Here is a 19,560-nt window from a genome sequence, read left to right as displayed (position 1 = left end):
GTGGACATTGGGTACAGCTGCATTTTTTAGGACACTGGTGACTCTTTTTCTGAGGTCTGTGTACATTTTCGGTATCGCCTGCCTAGAGAAATGGAACCTAGATGGTATTTGGTACCGGGGACACAGTACCTCCAACAAGTCTCTAGTTGGCTCTGCAGTAATGATGGATACCGGAACCACGTTTCTCACCACCCAGGATGCCAAGGCCTCAGTTATCCGCTTTGCAGTAGGATGACTGCTGTGATATTTCATCTTCCTCGCAAAGGACTGTTGAACAGTCAATTGCTTACTGGAAGTAGTACAAGTGGGCTTACGACTTCCCCTCTGGGATGACCATCGACTCCCAGCGGCAACAACAGCAGCGCCAGCAGCAGTAGGCGTTACACGCAAGGATGCATCGGAGGAATCCCAGGCAGGAGAGGACTCGTCAGACTTGCCAGTGACATGGCCTGCAGGACTATTGGCATTCCTGGGGAAGGAGGAAATTGACACTGAGGGAGTTGGTGGGGTGGTTTGCGTGAGCTTGGTTACAAGAGGAAGGGATTTACTGGTCAGTGGACTGCTTCCGCTGTCACCCAAAGTTTTTGAACTTGTCACTGACTTATTATGAATGCGCTGCAGGTGACGTATAAGGGAGGATGTTCCGAGGTGGTTAACGTCCTTACCCCTACTTATTACAGCTTGACAAAGGGAACACACGGCTTGACACCTGTTGTCCGCATTTCTGGTGAAATACCTCCACACCGAAGAGCTGATTTTTTTGGTATTTTCACCTGGCATGTCAACGGCCATATTCCTCCCACGGACAACAGGTGTCTCCCCGGGTGCCTGACTTAAACAAACCACCTCACCATCAGAATCCTCCTGGTCAATTTCCTCCCCAGCGCCAGCAACACCCATATCCTCCTCATCCTGGTGTACTTCAACACTGACATCTTCAATCTGACTATCAGGAACTGGACTGCGGGTGCTCCTTCCAGCACTTGCAGGGGGCATGCAAATAGTGGAAGGCGCATGCTCTTCACGTCCAGTGTTGGGAAGGTCAGGCATCGCAAACGACACAATTGGACTCTCCTTGTGGATTTGGGATTTCAAAGAACGCACAGTTCTTTGCGGTGCTTTTGCCAGCTTGAGTCTTTTCAGTTTTCTAGCGAGAGGCTGAGTGCTTCCATCCTCATGTGAAGCTGAACCACTAGCCATGAACATAGGCCAGGGCCTCAGCCGTTCCTTGCCACTCCGTGTGGTAAATGGCATATTGGCAAGTTTACGCTTCTCCTCCGACAATTTTATTTTAGGTTTTGGAGTCCTTTTTTTTCTGATATTTGGTGTTTTGGATTTGACATGCTCTGTACTATGACATTGGGCATCGGCCTTGGCAGACGACGTTGCTGGCATTTCATCGTCTCGGCCATGACTAGTGGCAGCAGCTTCAGCACGAGGTGGAAGTGGATCTTGATCTTTCCCTAATTTTGGAACCTCAACTTTTTTGTTCTCCATATTTTATAGGCAGAACTAAAAGGCACCTCAGGTAAACAATGGAGATGGATGGATTGGATACTAGTATACAATTATGGACGGACTGCCACGGTTAGGTGGTATAAAAAAACCACGGTTAGGTGGTATATATTATAATAATAATACAATTATGGATGGACGGACTGCCTGCCGAGTGCCGACACAGAGGTAGCCACAGCCGTGAACTACCGCACTGTACACTGGTTGATAAAGAGATAGTAGTATACTCGTAACAACTAGTATGACACTATGACGACGGTATAAAGAATGAAAAAAAAACCACGGTTAGGTGGTATATATTATAATAATAATACAATTATGGATGGACGGACTGCCTGCCGACTGCCGACACAGAGGTAGCCACAGCCGTGAACTACCGCACTGTACACTGGTTGATAAAGAGATAGTAGTATACTCGTAACAACTAGTATGACACTATGACGACGGTATAAAGAATGAAAAAAAAACCACGGTTAGGTGGTATATATTATAATAATAATACAATTATGGATGGACGGACTGCCTGCCGACTGCCGACACAGAGGTAGCCACAGCCGTGAACTACCGCACTGTACACTGGTTGATAAAGAGATAGTAGTATACTCGTAACAACTAGTATGACACTATGACGACGGTATAAAGAATGAAAAAAAAACCACGGTTAGGTGGTATATATTATAATAATAATACAATTATGGATGGACGGACTGCCTGCCGACTGCCGACACAGAGGTAGCCACAGCCGTGAACTACCGCACTGTACACTGGTTGATAAAGAGATAGTAGTATACTCGTAACAATTAGGATGACACTATGACGGTATAAAGAATGAAAAAAAAACCACGGTTAGGTGGTAGGTATATAATAATAAATAATACAATTCTGGTCGGACGGACTGCCTGCCGTGTGCCGACACAGAGGTAGCCACAGCCGTGAACTACCGCACTGTACACTGGTTGATAAAGAGATAGTAGTATACTCGTAACAATTAGGATGACACTATGACGGTATAAAGAATGAAAAAAAAACCACGGTTAGGTGGTAGGTATATAATAATAAATAATACAATTCTGGTCGGACGGACTGCCTGCCGTGTGCCGACACAGAGGTAGCCACAGCCGTGAACTACCGCACTGTACACTGGTTGATAAAGAGATAGTAGTATACTCGTAACAATTAGGATGACACTATGACGGTATAAAGAATGAAAAAAAAACCACGGTTAGGTGGTAGGTATATAATAATAAATAATACAATTCTGGTCGGACGGACTGCCTGCCGTGTGCCGACACAGAGGTAGCCACAGCCGTGAACTACCGCACTGTACACTGGTTGATAAAGAGATAGTAGTATACTCGTAACAATTAGGATGACACTATGACGGTATAAAGAATGAAAAAAAAACCACGGTTAGGTGGTAGGTATATAATAATAAATAATACAATTCTGGTCGGACGGACTGCCTGCCGTGTGCCGACACAGAGGTAGCCACAGCCGTGAACTACCGCACTGTACACTGGTTGATAAAGAGATAGTAGTATACTCGTAACAATTAGGATGACACTATGACGGTATAAAGAATGAAAAAAAAACCACGGTTAGGTGGTAGGTATATAATAATAAATAATACAATTCTGGTCGGACGGACTGCCTGCCGTGTGCCGACACAGAGGTAGCCACAGCCGTGAACTACCGCACTGTACACTGGTTGATAAAGAGATAGTAGTATACTCGTAACAATTAGGATGACACTATGACGGTATAAAGAATGAAAAAAAAACCACGGTTAGGTGGTAGGTATATAATAATAAATAATACAATTCTGGTCGGACGGACTGCCTGCCGTGTGCCGACACAGAGGTAGCCACAGCCGTGAACTACCGCACTGTACACTGGTTGATAAAGAGATAGTAGTATACTCGTAACAATTAGGATGACACTATGACGGTATAAAGAATGAAAAAAAAACCACGGTTAGGTGGTAGGTATATAATAATAAATAATACAATTCTGGTCGGACGGACTGCCTGCCGTGTGCCGACACAGAGGTAGCCACAGCCGTGAACTACCGCACTGTACACTGGTTGATAAAGAGATAGTAGTATACTCGTAACAATTAGGATGACACTATGACGGTATAAAGAATGAAAAAAAAACCACGGTTAGGTGGTAGGTATATAATAATAAATAATACAATTCTGGTCGGACGGACTGCCTGCCGTGTGCCGACACAGAGGTAGCCACAGCCGTGAACTACCGCACTGTACTGTGTCTGCTGCTAATATAGACTGGTTGATATTTAAAGAGATATTAGTAGTATACAACAATACTATACTGGTGGTCAGGCACTGGTCACCACTCCTGCAGCAAAAGTGTGCACTGTTAATTAATATAATTGTACTCCTGGCTCCTGCTAACAACCTGCAGTGCTCCCCAGTCTCCCCCACAATTAATTATAAGCTTTTAATTTATACATTGATGACTGTGCAGCACACTGGGCTGAGCTGAGTGCACACAGACTGAGTCACACTGTGTGACTGACTGTGCTGTGTATCGTTTTTTTTTTCAGGCAGAGAACGGATATAGCAGAGAGAAGTGAACGGATATATTATATTAAATAAAAGTTAACTAGCTGCTGCACTGGTCACTGACTGTGGTAAACTAACTCTGTCTGCGACTCTGCACAATCTCTCTCTATCTAATCTATCTATCTCTATTCTAATGGAGAGGACGCCAGACACGTCCTCTCCCTATCAATCTCAATGCACGAGTGAAAATGGCGGCGACGCGCGGCTCCTTATATAGAATCCGAGTCTCGCGATAGAATCCGAGCCTCGCGAGAATCCGACAGCGTCATGATGACGTTCGGGCGCGCTCGGGTTAACCGAGCAAGGCGGGAAGATCCGAGTCGCTCGGACCCGTGGAAAAAAAAGTGAAGTTCGTGCGGGTTCGGATTCAAAGAAACCGAACCCGCTCATCTCTACTCAGGACCCCACATGGTTCACGTTTTCCATGTCACCCAGCAGCTGCACTGTGTATCACCAACTGTCACAGTTTAAAAATCTACAGGTGACCTGCAAAATATGAACCGTGTGGGGTCCTGAGGACCGAGTTTGAGAACCTGTGTACTACAAGATCACTTTTAAAGTGTACCTGACATTTCCATGAACACTACATTAATGTCTTTAAAATATTAAATTAGTACTTGTTTTCTTGACATAGATGGCCATTATTAGAAGACAGTGCAGAGCTAATTACCATGTCCCATTATGATCAATTTGATGTATTTTGTTATGCCTCAATAAATATTTTTGCAGATTTGCTTTGACAGTTTTCTTACAATATGATTTGTTGCCTTTGCTTTCAATGTATATGGGGTCCCAAACATATACAGTACTATCTGATTTCCTAATGTACTGACGGTTATTAAATATTACATCTTTAAAAAAATGTATTATAGGAAGGGGATGGCAGGGCTGTCTTAATAAAAATTTTATATTTGTTTGTTTTAGAAATATCAAATACACAAGTATATGATCGAATTGCTTTGGAATAGACACATTTTGCAAACATAAACTAAGCAAACAAATATTTAGATATTTAAATATATCTGCAAAACAATCTTCAGGGTGTCTAGTTCGAATCTAGTACCTAATTTTAATATTAGCAGCATAATTACAGAGTGACTTGCATCCATTGGACGCTCTGGGAAATCAGCTTGCAGCATACTTGCCTACCTGACCCTCTCCATGAGGGAGAAAATGCTCTGTTCCTGTTCTTTCCTGGTAATGTATGATTGCCAACACCTGTGGTGAAACACCTTCCTTATCAATTAACTAGCTCACCACAGGTGATGGCAATCATACATTACCAGGAAAGTCCAGGAACAGAGCATTTTCTCCCTCATGGAGAGGGTCAGGTAGGCAAGTATGGCTTGCAACCTTTACAGCCACCTGGACTTTCTAGATCAGAGCTGGCCAAACCGATCCTCAAGATCTACCAACAGTTCATGTTTTCCAGGCCTCCTGGAGATCTATAGATTGTCAGTTAGGAATGAATGCAGCACAACTTAATTAGTAATGACTACACCTGTGAACCAGCTAGGTGGTCTGGAAAATGTGAACTGTTGGTAGATCTCAAGGTCTGGTTTGGCCAGCCCAGGTCTAGATGATGCTCCAGACAGTGCTGCACTTCCTTGTGCTAGTGGCCACGCCCCTTTGTTGTGGTGTCACAATGGGCCTAATTCAGACCTGATCATAGCCCTGCAAAATATTGCATGGCTACGATCAGGCACACTGACCTGCGGGGGGATGCCCAGCACAGGGTTAGTCCGCCCCGCATGTCAGGCCCACCACCGCCCACCCCCTGCAGAAGTACAAAAGCATCGCACAGCGGCAATGCTTTTGCACTTCATGAGTAGCTCCCGGCCAGCGCAGCTCTGCATGCTGGCCGGAAGCTACTCGTCGCTGCACGGGTCGCAGCGGCTGCGTGTAACGTCTTGAAGGCGCTGCGGCCCGCCCCCCTCACTGTCCGGCCACGCCTGCATGGTCCGATGAACGGCAGCGTGCGATAAGGTCAGAATGACCCCCCCATGTCATGTGTTCAGGGGGCAGAGCCACCACAGAGCGCAGGGCTGTTCTGCTCCAACTCTGCATACTCAATGTTAATTGGTTTATGACATACATAATAACTCTAGTTGGTGTGTGTTCGTGTGGTAGGCAATATAGATTGTAAGCTCCCCTGTGGCAGAGCCAGTGAAGGGAATGCCTAAATATTTACTGGAATGTGCTACATAATATGTGCGTACAAGATAAATAACTAAATTAATATCTCTCTTTAAACTGTAGCATAACAAAACACTCCATCTTTCCCAATGTATTATCCAGTTCTCTTGCAAAATATGTCATATTTTTGTGCAACGCACTATACAGTGCATCTGGAAAGTATTCACAGTGCTTCACTTTTTCCACATTTTGTTATGTTACAGCCTTAATCCAAAACAGAATAATTTTTTGCCCTCTAAATTCTATACACAATACCCCATACTGACAACGTGAAAAAAGTTTTGTGATTTTTGCAAATTTATTAAAAATAAAAAAATAAAAAAATCACATGTAGATAAGTATTCACAGCCTTTGCCATGCAGCTTCAAATTGAGCTCAGGTGCATCCTGTTTCCACTGATCATCCTTGAGACGTTCCTACAGCCTACTTGGAGTCCACCTGGGGTAAATTCAGTTGATTGGAAATGATTTGGAAGGATACACACACCTGAAAATGGCTGTGCACCAATGCTTCCCATCTAACCTGATGGAGCTTGAGAGGTGCTGCAAAGAGGAATGGGCGAAACTGCCCAAAGATAGGTGTGCCAAGCTTGTGGCATCATATTCAAAAAGACTTGAGGCTGTAATTGCTGCCAAAAAAATAACGTTACAGTGAAAATGGTGTTGTCATTCCACATGTCATAGTTATAATTAGAGATGTGCACAGGACCAGTTTTGCTGGTTTTGGTTCTAATTAACAGTCCGTTTTGGTTTTGCCAAAATGCTGTAACTGCTTTTGGATTTGCATTTTATTTCAAAAACTGACAAAAAAGCTAAAATAAAACAATTTGGCCCTTTCTTGTTCCTACAGTATTATTAACCCCAATAACATTAATTCCCAGTCAATTTTGACTACTTCACAGCTCACAATGTTGTTATCATCCAGTTTAGGCCAAAGGTTGAAGCAAGCTGGCTCGTTACTAAGTGGCAGAGCAGCGGCACAAACACATGGCAGTTTATAGTACATCTGTGAAACCTTGCCACACAGCAGTAACAGAAAAAGTGGTGCAAGATGGGATTGTCATTGGGCTCTCCCACCCACTCTTATGTTGGATATTAAAAAGGACATGCACAGTTTAACAAACCAAGCACTGTGACAAAGACTGCTACTTTTGCTACTATAAAGGGCATGGTTTGTTTGGTGCCTCACAGAACAATTTTTTGGAAGGACTAACTCTGATACCTACTAAGGAGGTCGATTATGAGGGGGTTAATTACATTATAATCTTGAAAAAATTAATTTTATGAACTCGCCACAAATGACATAACATGAAAGGGGTGCCTGGATGGCTAATGTCCTTACCTCTACTAACTTTGCTGGTCATTCCGAGTTGTTCGCTCGTTGCCGATTTTCGCTATACTGCAATTATCCACTAACTGCGCATGCGCAATGTTCGCAGAGCGCATGCGCTTAGTTATTTTACACAAAAGTTAGGTATTTTTTACTCACGGCATTACAAAGTTTTTTCATCGCTCTGCTGATCGTAGTGTGATTGACAGGAAGTGGGTGTTTCTGGGCGGAAACTAGCCATTTTCTGGGAGTGTGCAAAAAATGCTGGCGTTTCTGGGAAAAACGCGAGAGTGTCTGAAGAAATGGGGGAGTGTCTGGGCGAACGCTGGGTGTGTTTGTGATGTCAAACCAGGAACGAAACTGACTGAACTGATCGCAGTGTAGGAGTAAGTATGGAGCTACTCAGAAACTGCTAAGAATTTTCTATTCGCAATTCTGCTAATCTTTCATTCGCAATTCTGCTATGCTAAGATACACTCCCAGTAGGCGGCGGCTTAGCGTGTGCAATGCTGCTAAAAGCAGCTAGCGAGCGAACAACTCGGAATGACCCCCATTGTGAGGATTTGAGTAAAAATAATTCAACAGCCCAAAGGTGGCTTTTTTGGTCTTATGCCCAGGCATCACAATGGCTTTCTTTTTATCATGGGCAAGAACTGGAGACACTGGTGGCTGATTTATACAAACAACATCAACAATGTCCTCATCCTCCATGTCAGATAGTAGTAGTACACACATATCACTCTAATCCTGTTATACAGATAAAGCCATCTTTATTTTGGCCTTTAATAGGATTAGCTGAGCCAGGGCAATCGGACTTAATCCCCTGCTGTATTGTTCTCTCTTATTGTATTGCAGCTGAGAACAATAGATGAAAGGCTTACGCTAACAAACCATGGTGTGCCTAGGTGCAGCATAGAAGCCAAGATGATCATGGCTCCATCTGTACTTCCACACAAGCATCCTCAATTTCTAATATGTCCTCATCACCATCTTTACTTGTACTGCTCACATGTGCATATTGTGCAGAAATAGTGGAAGGAGGTGAAAGAGGATTCTCTATGAGGAATGTCTGAGAAATATCAGACTCACACAGTGGCGGATTGGCCATAGGGCTCACCAGGAAGATTCCTGGTAGGCTGACGTGTCTGTGGGGCCTATTTTGTGTGCTGTCACGTGGCCCCACCCCAACATGACAGGCAGCCCAGCACACTCAGTACACTGCATTTTCCCCATTCTTTCTGTTATTCCATCTCTACAGTACAACACAATCCAGTGATGCTGCCATGGCTACATGGTATGTTATACAGTACCTCTTGTGTTGCCCATGTCAGGCTACTTCTACAAAATTTTACAAGGCTAAGTTTAGTTCCCAATCCGCCCCTGGTCTCAGACACAACTGCAGCAAAAGATGCAAGAAAGTTCGCAATTGCGTACAATCAGGCAATATGAGGGATCCCGCCCCCTCAACAGACCCCACCCCCTCATCAGACCGCACCTCCATTAGGGCTGCTTCCATAAATTTCTCAGGCTAGTTTCTCATCGCAATCCACCCCTAGGCTCACACATAGATAATGTGTACACCTCAAGACTCTCCTCAGGGATGTATGATGGTTCTGAACACACAGTTTGTTCTACTGCCTTAGTGGTTTTCATTTTTTGACACCTCTTCTAGACTCTAGTGGTCATTCCGAGTTGATTGTAGCTGTGCTAAATTTAGCACAGCTACGATCATCTTCCCAGACATGCGGGGGGATGCCCAGCACAGGGCTAGTCTACCCCGCATGTCAGTCCGGCCCCCTTCCCCGCACAAGTACAAAAGCATCGCACAACGGCAATGCTTTTGTACTTGAAGAGTAACTCCCAGCCAGCACAGCTCCTGCTGCTTGCCGGGAGTTACTCATCTCTGCCCCGGTGTCGCAGCGGCTGCGAGTGACGTCACGCAGCCACTGCGGCCTGCACCCCACATGGTCCGGCCATGCCTGCATTGGCCATACCGTGCCCATGAAAACGGCGGCTAAATGCCGCCGTGCCGCCCCCCTCCCACCCAGCGAATGCCTCTGCCGGTCAATCAGGCAGAGGCGATCGCTAGATAACAACGGCTTTCAGCCGTTCCGACCCGATTGCTGCGCTGCGAACAACTGCAGCGTGCGATCGAGTTGGAATGACCCCCTCTGAGTGAAAAGGTATTGCATCATCATGAGAGGCAGAAGAATCACCACTCAGAAATAAAAGCCAAGGCCTGAACCTTTCCTTACCACTGCGTGTGGTAAATGGCATTTTGACAATATTGTGTTTTCTGCACCAAATGTTCCCTTTAATACAGGTTTTTTTCTTTACCAGTGTATTTTTTCAATTTATTTTAGATGCCCTAACCCAAACCTTCTATGCCCTTGAGCATCGGATTTATTAGATGATGTTGAAGGACTGGTATTATCATCATCATCATCATCATGACTGGTGGCAACAGCAACAGCGATAGTATTTGGCTGCCCTTCTCTGAAGTGACCATTAGCCATTTTTCAGTTTGCAGATTACTGTGGTGATTCAAAGTGATTTTACTTTTTATATGTTTGTGAATAATAAAAGCGCAGGGGTAGAGTGCACCTGAGAAGAATGGATACAGCGCACCCAATCCGTTTTTGCTTAAAATTGGAAGGCTGCTAACTCGGGGTTAAACCAGTTCCCCTTTAGAAAAATTCTATAAACCACTATAAGCAATATGAGTAGCGCCTTAACCAATTCTGTAGTTATAAAATCAAACTCATGCATCAAAAATAACACTGTTTGAAAGAATAAATAACAAATCAATTTACATAGACAATCAACAGTAAAATATTATTGATGGAGCAGTGTACACATCACTTGAAATTATAAACAGCATATTAATACATAAAGTGCCCTTCTGTTTGTGAGGCAGGAGGTCTGGTCTGTGTTCCTTAGTGCCCCAGTGGGTCCGCTGGTGGCATGAACAGTCCACAATGCCAAATGATGGACAATCAATAGTGAAAGGCGCAGAATAATCAATTTGTGAAGCACTTCAAATTCACCCAGAAACCCCCCTGATGGACCTTTATATATTTTTTGCAGAGATGGAGACACCATTGTCTTCGTCTCTGCACCAGCCCAGGATCCCCAGCCGCTGACAGAGCTGCCCGGCGATAGTCGGTTACAGCTATCGGTGCTTCCGCGTCAGGTGGCTTTCATGTCCATACCACCTGATGCGGAGCACTTGTCATAACTATCTAACATGCCGCAGGCGGGCAGCTCTAGCGCTCCGCGATTACAACGCCTCCAGTCCCAGGTTGTAATTAGAGAGAGGGAGGATCGCGCCAGGGTCACGAAGGATAGAATCTCAGTATGTGCTGTATACTACAGTAAGTGTAATCATGGTGTGTGTGTGTATAATGTGAGCGTGTATGTAAGTGTGCTGTGTGTATGTGTTTGCTCTGTGCTTTTTTTTGTAAGGGTGTCATAAGTATGTATGCTACAGTGTGTGTGTGTGTGTGTGTGTGTGTGTGTGTGTGTGTGTGTCTGTGTTTGCTTAAGTATGCCATGAGAATGTGTGTACTGTACTGTATGCAGTATACTATTTATGTCACATATATGCTATATATATTCTGAAATGTATGTATGCATGTATGTATGTATGTATGCGTAGATGTGTGTGTGTGTATGTATATGTGTATATACGCACATCTACGCATACATACATATATCATTTCAATATATATATATATATATATATATATATATATATATATATATATATATATATATATCATACTTGCCTACCTGACCCTCTCCATGAGGGAGAAAATGCTCTGTTCCTGGACTTTCCTGGTAATGTATGATTGCCATCACCTGTGGTGAGCTAGTTAATTGATGAGAAAGGTGTTTCACCACAGGTATTGGCAATCATACATTACCAGGAAAGTCCAGATACAGATCATTTTCTCCCTCATGGAGAGGGTCAGGTAGGCAAGCATGATATATATATGAAAAAATCCTGCGTTTGCCCCTGAGGTCAATGCAGGAGCTTCTTTCTGTGCAACTGTGGAGCTTGATAGGCAATACAAGCTGCTGCTCAGTGGAAGGTCTCTGTGAGGAATCTCTGATGCCAGCTGATAATATGAAACAATAAGTAGCACTGGAGTCTTTTTCCTGGATCTCTTGGGTGGCTGTAGGAGTCACAATAGGAAATACAGTGCAGTGCAGGGAATCAGCTCTCTCCAGCATTCCCTAACTAGTTTCTCTCTCCCTTGAGAGTTTCATCAGAAGGTGAAATTTTAGGCAGCTAGGTCTCAGATTTTATGTGACCAGCAACCAATCACTGTTTAGTTCAATTGTCCTGATTACTCATGGAACTCTGTGTTGTCAGGCACAGGCACAAGCTAGTACACAGGTGAATAATTAAGGTAAATAAAAACAGGTTTGAATATACATTTATCTTTTTTTGTTAAACATGCAGTTAAGCATATATTCAGATTATAATCAAGTTATAAGATCAAAGACATGAGTTGGATTAAAAAATTAGTAAAACTAGTGTTGCTTGGTAACTCATTATAGTATGATATAATACCACTAAATCATTAATCAATTAGAGTTAACAATTTCTTAGAGTGTACATATCGTCATAAATATTAGAGAAATTCTACATCTATTGTCTCATTGAGGCCATCTGGAGAGAGGTTCCTCATCACATGTATCCAGTGGGCCTCACGCATACACAGTCTCCTATACCTATCCCCCCTCTAAAAGTACTGGGGATCTGTTCTAATCCCCACAACCTTAAACCTGCAGGATTGCCATTATAATTATCATAAATATTTTGTGATACACTGTGTGACATACACCCATCTAGGATTAACTTTTTGGTTATAACACTGGAGGTCTGTAACGGGGAGATTACGTCATACACATATAAAAAAGAAGTAGATATGAACACATATATTGACTATACTAGCTAGCAACCATCACAAAAATTGGCTGTCAAGCATTCCAAGTGGACAAATGCGCAGGATCAAGCGTAACTGTTCCTCCTAGACAAAATTCAAGGAACAAGTAGACCAACAATGTGAGGCATTTGAGGAGAAGGGCTATCCTACTAAACTGATTTTGGAGGCCAAAACCAAGGTTCAAACCATTGATAGAGAGTCCATTCTTTCGGTACCTGCCCATATACATAAAAAAATACAGAGGTAATATGAACAACTTTGACTCCTCTTTGGTCTTTTCATCATATACTGCAGGTGAGGTTACTAAAACCATAAAAAATAATTACCCTCTGCTTTTATTGGATCCCTTTTTAAAAGAAAATCTGAAAAGTAAACCATCCATTATTTTCAAAAAAGCAAAAAGCTTACAGAATTATCTAGCTCCAAGTGTATTTATTTAAGCAGAACCACAGTCACTAGGATGGTTGCAATCCAAGCCAGGAGGGACCTACCGTTGCAATCATACTAAGTGTATAACCTGTTCATATATGCAAAACGAAGCCAAAATATGTGTATCTACTGTCACTACAGAGGCTCATAATCTAATGTCATCATTTATCAAATGTACGACCACATTTGTGGTTTATATTCTACAATGCAATTGTGGATTGCAGTACGTTGCACGCACTATTCGCCCACTGAAACAGCGTTTTTTAGAACATTGCCGTAATATCTTGAACAAGTGTATGTCACACAGTGTATCACAACATTTTTATGATAATCATAATGGCAATCCTGCAGTTTAAAAATTGTGGGGATTAGAACAGATCCCCAGTACTTTTAGAGGGGGGATAGGTATAGGAGACTGTGTATGCGTGAGGCCCACTGGATACATGTGATGAGGACCCTCTCTCCAGATGGCCTCAATGAGACAATAGATGTAGAATTTCTCTAATATTTATGATGATATGTACACTCTGAGAAATTGTTAACTATAATTATTATTATTACATTTTATTTATAGGGCGCCACAAGTGTTTTGCAGCACCGTACAAAGGATAGTACAGGGAGACAAAACTTAGCATTACAGTAAATAAATAACAAAAACAGAGTACAGTTAACAAAGAGCACCACAATTCTCAAAACATAATACAGTTTAGATTTAAGTAGCGAGGGAGTGATCAGCGTACTACTTGGGGCTGGCGGCCATAGATAGAGATGAGCCTTTACCAGCAGGAGAAAAAGCAGGTAAAGATGGTCGCTGAGTAGGAAAGAGCTGTAAATGAAATGTGTCAAGAAGAGAGCTTTGACAACAAGAGGAAAGAGGGCCCTGCTCTGAAGAGCTAACAATCTAGTGGGAAGGGGCGACAGACATTGATTAATGATTAATTGATTGATGCTTTAGTGGTATTACAGTCTATCATACTATAATGAGTTACCAAGCAACACTAGTTTTACTCAGTTTTTAATCCAACTCATGTCTTTGATTTTATAACTTGATTATAATCTGAATATATATTTAACTGCATGTTTAACAAAAAACATATATGTATGTTCAAACCTTTTTTTTTTAACCTTAATTATTCACCTGTTTATTAGCTTGTGCCTGCGCCAGACAACACAGAGTTCCATGAGTAATCAGGACAATTGAACTAAACAGTGATTGGTTGCTAGTCACATAAAATCTGAGACATAGCTGCCTAAAATTTCACCTTCTGATGAAACTCTCAAGGGAGAGAGAAACTAGTTAAGGAATGCTGGAGAGAACGGATCCCATGCACTGCATTGTATTTCCTATTGTGACTTCTACAGCCTGCTAAACCCAAGAGATCCAGGAAAAGGACTCCAGCGGCTACATATTGTTTCATCTTATCAGCTGTCAGCAGAGATTCCTCACAGAGACCTTCCTTCCACTGAGCAGCAGCTTGTATTGCCTATCAAGCACCACAGTGAGTCCCAGACAGTATTGTCCATTTGACTACAGGACTGAAGAGATCAGGAGAGACTTAAAGGGAAAGAATAAATTGTCTATCAAGCATCTACAGAAACAGATTGTATCTATGTACACAATACTGTCTTATTGTACTAAGTTTTAGTAAATACTATTTTAAGGGAGAATTTTTAGAAATAAATGTATGTAAATCTTGGAGAAGAAAAAGACTGATGCTATTTAATTCCATTCTACAGTATTTTATTTGTCTATTAGAATGATATTAGAACTTCACCTATTTTACACGGGTCCGAGGCAGCCTCGAATCTTCCCGCTTTGCTTGGTTAACCCGAACGCGCCTGAACATCATCATCCCGCTGTCGGACTCTCGCGAGATTCGTATTCTATATAAAGAGCCACACGTCGCCGCCATTTTCACTCGTACATTGCAGATTGAATGGAGAGGACGTGGCTGCGTTCTCTCCCTGAAAAGATCCGTATCTGTGCTCAGTGTGCTGCAAATATCTGTGCTCAGTGTGCTGAAAATATCTACGTTCTCTGCCTGAAAAAAGCTCCATACCTGTGCTCAGTGTGCTGCAAATATCTGTGCTCAGTGTGCTGCATTGTGGGGACCACCAGTATATAATTATAGTAGTACAGTACAGTAGGCCATTGCTGTATCTTGCAGCTCTGTGTCAAGTATACTATCCATATCTGTGCTGCATTATTGTGAGCAGTATATAGTAGGACAGTGCAGCATTTTGGTGACCAGCAGTATACATATACAGTAGTACAGTACAGTAGGCCATTGCTGTATCTTGCAGCTGTGTCAAGTATACTATCCATATCTTTGCTGCATTGTTGTGAGCAGTATATAGTAGGACAGTGCAGCATTTTGGTGACCAGCAGTATACATATAGTACAGTACAGTAGGCCATTGCTGTATCTTGCAGCTCTGTGTCACTTCTAGTATCCTGTTCAGTGCTCAGTATCTGCTGCATTGTAGTGACCAGTATGTATACTGTACTGTGCGACGTGTGTTATACACCTGGTGATTTTATACATCCTGTAATCTGTACTAAGCGATGTGTGAGATACACCTGGGAATTATACACCCTATATACTGTACTGAGCGATGTATGAGATACACCTGGGGATTATACACCCTATATACGTACTGTGCGATGTGTGAGATACACTTGGGGATTATACATCCTGTAATCTGTACTGAGCGATGTGTGAGATACACCTGGGGATTATACACCCCATATACTGTACTGTGCGATGTGTGTGATACACCTGGTAATTAATTATACACCCTGTATACTGTACTGTGCGATGTGTGTTATACACCTGGTGATTATACATCCTGTAATCTGTACTGAGCGATGTGTGAGATACACCTGGGGATTATACACCCTATATACTGTACTGAGCGATGTGTGAGATACACCTAGTGATTATACATCCTGTAATCTGTATTGAGCGATGTGTGAGATACACCTGGGGATTATACACCCTATATACTGTACTGTGCGATGTGTGTGATACACCTGGTAATTAATTATACACCCTGTATACTGTACTGTGTGACGTGTGAGATAAACCTGGTGATTATACATCCTGTAATCTGTACTGAGTGATGTGTGAGATACACCTGGTAATATCTGTGCTCAGTGTGCTGCATTGTGGTGACCACCAGTATATTATAGTAGTACAGTACAGTAGGCTATTGCTGTATCTTGCAGCTCCGTGTCAGACTCAGTTCTAGTATCCTGATCAGTACTCAATATCTGCTGCATTGTTGTGACCAGTATATAGTAGTACAGTGCAGCATTGTGGTGATCACCAGTATATAGTAGTACAGTACAGTAGGCCATTGCTGTATCTTGCAGCTCTGTGTCACTTCTAGTATCCTGATCAGTGCTTAATATCTGTGCTCAGTGTCAGTGCTGCATTGTGGTGACCAGTATACTACAGTACAATAGTCCAGTGCTGTTCTCGCTGCTCAGTGTCAGTTCTCCGTAGTATCATCAGTGATCAGTATAATCAGTTCTCAGTATAATCAGTGCGCTGTTAGATGTGTGCCCATTTTCCGCCATTGGTGCAGTGGGATTTAGACAATTGATGAAGTTATTCTGTCCCCGGTACAAAATCCCATCTAGATTCCACTTCACTAGGCAGGCGATAGTGAGATTTTACCAATTAATATCAGTGATTTATAATTATTAATTACAGTGATCTTGCCAAATAATTCCAGTGATTTTGTCATTTTCTTCCAGTGATTTGGACCAATAATACCATTGATTAGAACGAATAAATCCAGTGATTTTGTCATTTTCTTCCAGTGATTTGGACTAATAATACCATTGATTAGAACAAATAATTCCAGTGATTTTGTCATTTTCTTCCAGTGATTTGGACCAATAATACCATTGATTAGAACGAATAATTCCTGTGATATTGAGGTGTTTGTGTCACTTAGCCTAGCCATCCAGCGACCACAGTGCACCTCTTTTTCTCTTTTCTTTGCATCATGTGCTGTTTGGGGACTATTTTTTTAAGTGCCATCCTGTCTGACACTTCCGTATATGTCCAGTGGTACTGCCATTTGATATAATCCCAACATTACTGCCATTTAATTCCAGTGATTTTGTCATTTTCTTCCAGTGATTTGGACCAATAATACCATTGATTAGAACGAATAATTCCAGTGATTTTGTCATTTTCTTCCAGTGATTTGGACCAATAATACCATTGATTAGACCAAATAATTCCTGTGATATTGAGGTGTTTGTGTTGCTTAGCTTAGCTTAGCCATCCAGCGACCACAGTGCACATCTTTTTCTCTTTTCTTTGCATCATGTGCTGTTTGGGGCCAATTTTTTAAGTGCCATCCTGTCTGACACTGCAGTGCCACTCCTAGATGGGCCAGGTGTTTGTGCCGGCCACTTGGGTCGCTTAGTTTAGTCATCCAGCGACCTTGGTGCAAATTTTAGGACTAAAAATAATATTGTGAGGTGTGAGGTGTTCAGAATAGACTGGAAATGAGTGGAAATTATGGTTATTGAGGTTAATAATACTATAGGATCAAAATTACCCCCAAATTCTATGATTTAAGCTGTTTTTGAGGGGTTTTTGGAAAAAAAAACACCCGAATTCAAAACACACCCGAATCCGACAAATTTTTTTAAGGGAGGTTTTGTCAAAACGCGTCCGAATCCAAAACACGGCCGCGGAACCGAATCCAAAACCAAAACACAAAACACGAAAAATTTCCGGTGCACATCTCTATATATATTTATACATACCTATATATATACTGTGTATATATACTGATAAAGCTAAATATTTATCGCATATAAAACCCTTTATGAGGTCTAAGAACACTGTACGCTAATTATGTATGGAGTACCGTAAGGGTACGCAAGTTGCATAACAATCACTTAGCCGTAGTCGAGACGCTCAAGCGTCACGTTCGCTCACGGCCAAGAGATCACAGGCAGGCACGCTATTGGCTGCCGTCTAACGTAATGATTCGCTATAGCGTAGCGGACGCTCGGGACCACGAGGAGATCACCAGCGGCGCTGACGCTCACAATGTTAAACCTTTATATCTAAACCATAAACCGTATATTATGCAGTAAAACCTTAGTGTAGTGATAGAGTGTAAATGCAACACAGTATAACCTTATTAACTCAAATGCTGTTCGAGCGTCACCTGAGAATACTAAACACTATAAGAAATACACAGATACCTGGGCTTAGGGTCCAACGCCTAATATATATATATATTATGAATGATATACTTGCAAAAGAATTAACACAATACAAGTCATACACTACAATATAACATAGACTACCTAACCAGATAACTACACAGGAAATACAATACAATACAATTATGTTTTAAGGGAAAATAAGAGAGAAAGAGGAGAAGAGAGAGAGAGAGAGAAATGGCTCACAATAACAGTAAGAACAATATGGTTGCGGAGAAACACTTACGCACAAGGGGAAACGATCGCATGCGCCTCGATATCCAGCTCCCGATTATCAGCAATGAGAACCGTTGAAGAGAGTGAGCTGGATATGGTCGGCTTGTCTATTTATGCCCCACACACAATACAATTCAATGGTCCCTACAATCTCATTGTTCATTGGACACAGGAATTCGGCTTCGCATTATAACAAAAGGTCATAGGTTGATTCATACAGGTGGGCTGTGACGATTTCCAACAGCTCAGGTGGGTGGGATACTGGGTTTCCCGCCGCATGGCTAAGTAAGAGCAAATAATAGTAAATGGACATAAACTTCTTATGTCCATAACTATTCGCACGAGCGATTAATCCGCTCCAAACCAACACCGGAATATTGCTAATTAAATACTCTTCCGATGGGTACTAAACACCACTGTATGACTCCTGTTAGACCCTTCGTACAATACAAAGAGGGATCCCCCTGTCCAGTAACATGCTATATTAACTAAACTTTCAGAATCTATCAAAGGGACCATGATCTACAAAATACATTATATAGTTAAAATATGTAACGATTGAGTCGCACGCTACGATCACATAAACTCTACCGTAAATACGCATACCGTGCGCCTGCGGGTGCCCGCGACTGTGAGTATGCGCACGCATGCGCAGCGCGGACGTGTATGAGGTGCAAATATGGCAGTGTGTATAGAGATATTTTTCTGACTTTGACAGTCCACCCTTTGGCAGTCAACAATAACTGCCACTTCCTAAAACATTTCAAAAAGAGAAAAATATATGTCAGGGGTTAATACATTTCCATGGTTGGGTAAGGGAGGAGAGAGGAGAAGGTGTGAAGAGGGTATGACCTAGTGAGATAGCAGAAGCATGTGTGTATGAATCCATGTTTGGGGGTCATGTATCATCGTGCCGTACATGTTTTAAATCAAGCTTCGAGGTATTGCGAAGTATACATTTGAATTCCTTCTTATCCCGTGGTACGGGTCTGTGGATGGGCTGTCAAACTTTACCGAGCTCTTTTCGGATTTTGGTTGTAACAAAATGGGGAGCACATTTTAGTTGATGATAC

This window comes from Pseudophryne corroboree, chromosome 4 (assembly GCF_028390025.1).
Source record: "Pseudophryne corroboree isolate aPseCor3 chromosome 4, aPseCor3.hap2, whole genome shotgun sequence".
NCBI lineage: Eukaryota > Metazoa > Chordata > Amphibia > Anura > Myobatrachidae > Pseudophryne > Pseudophryne corroboree.
Note: the sequence above shows the minus strand (reverse complement) of the source record.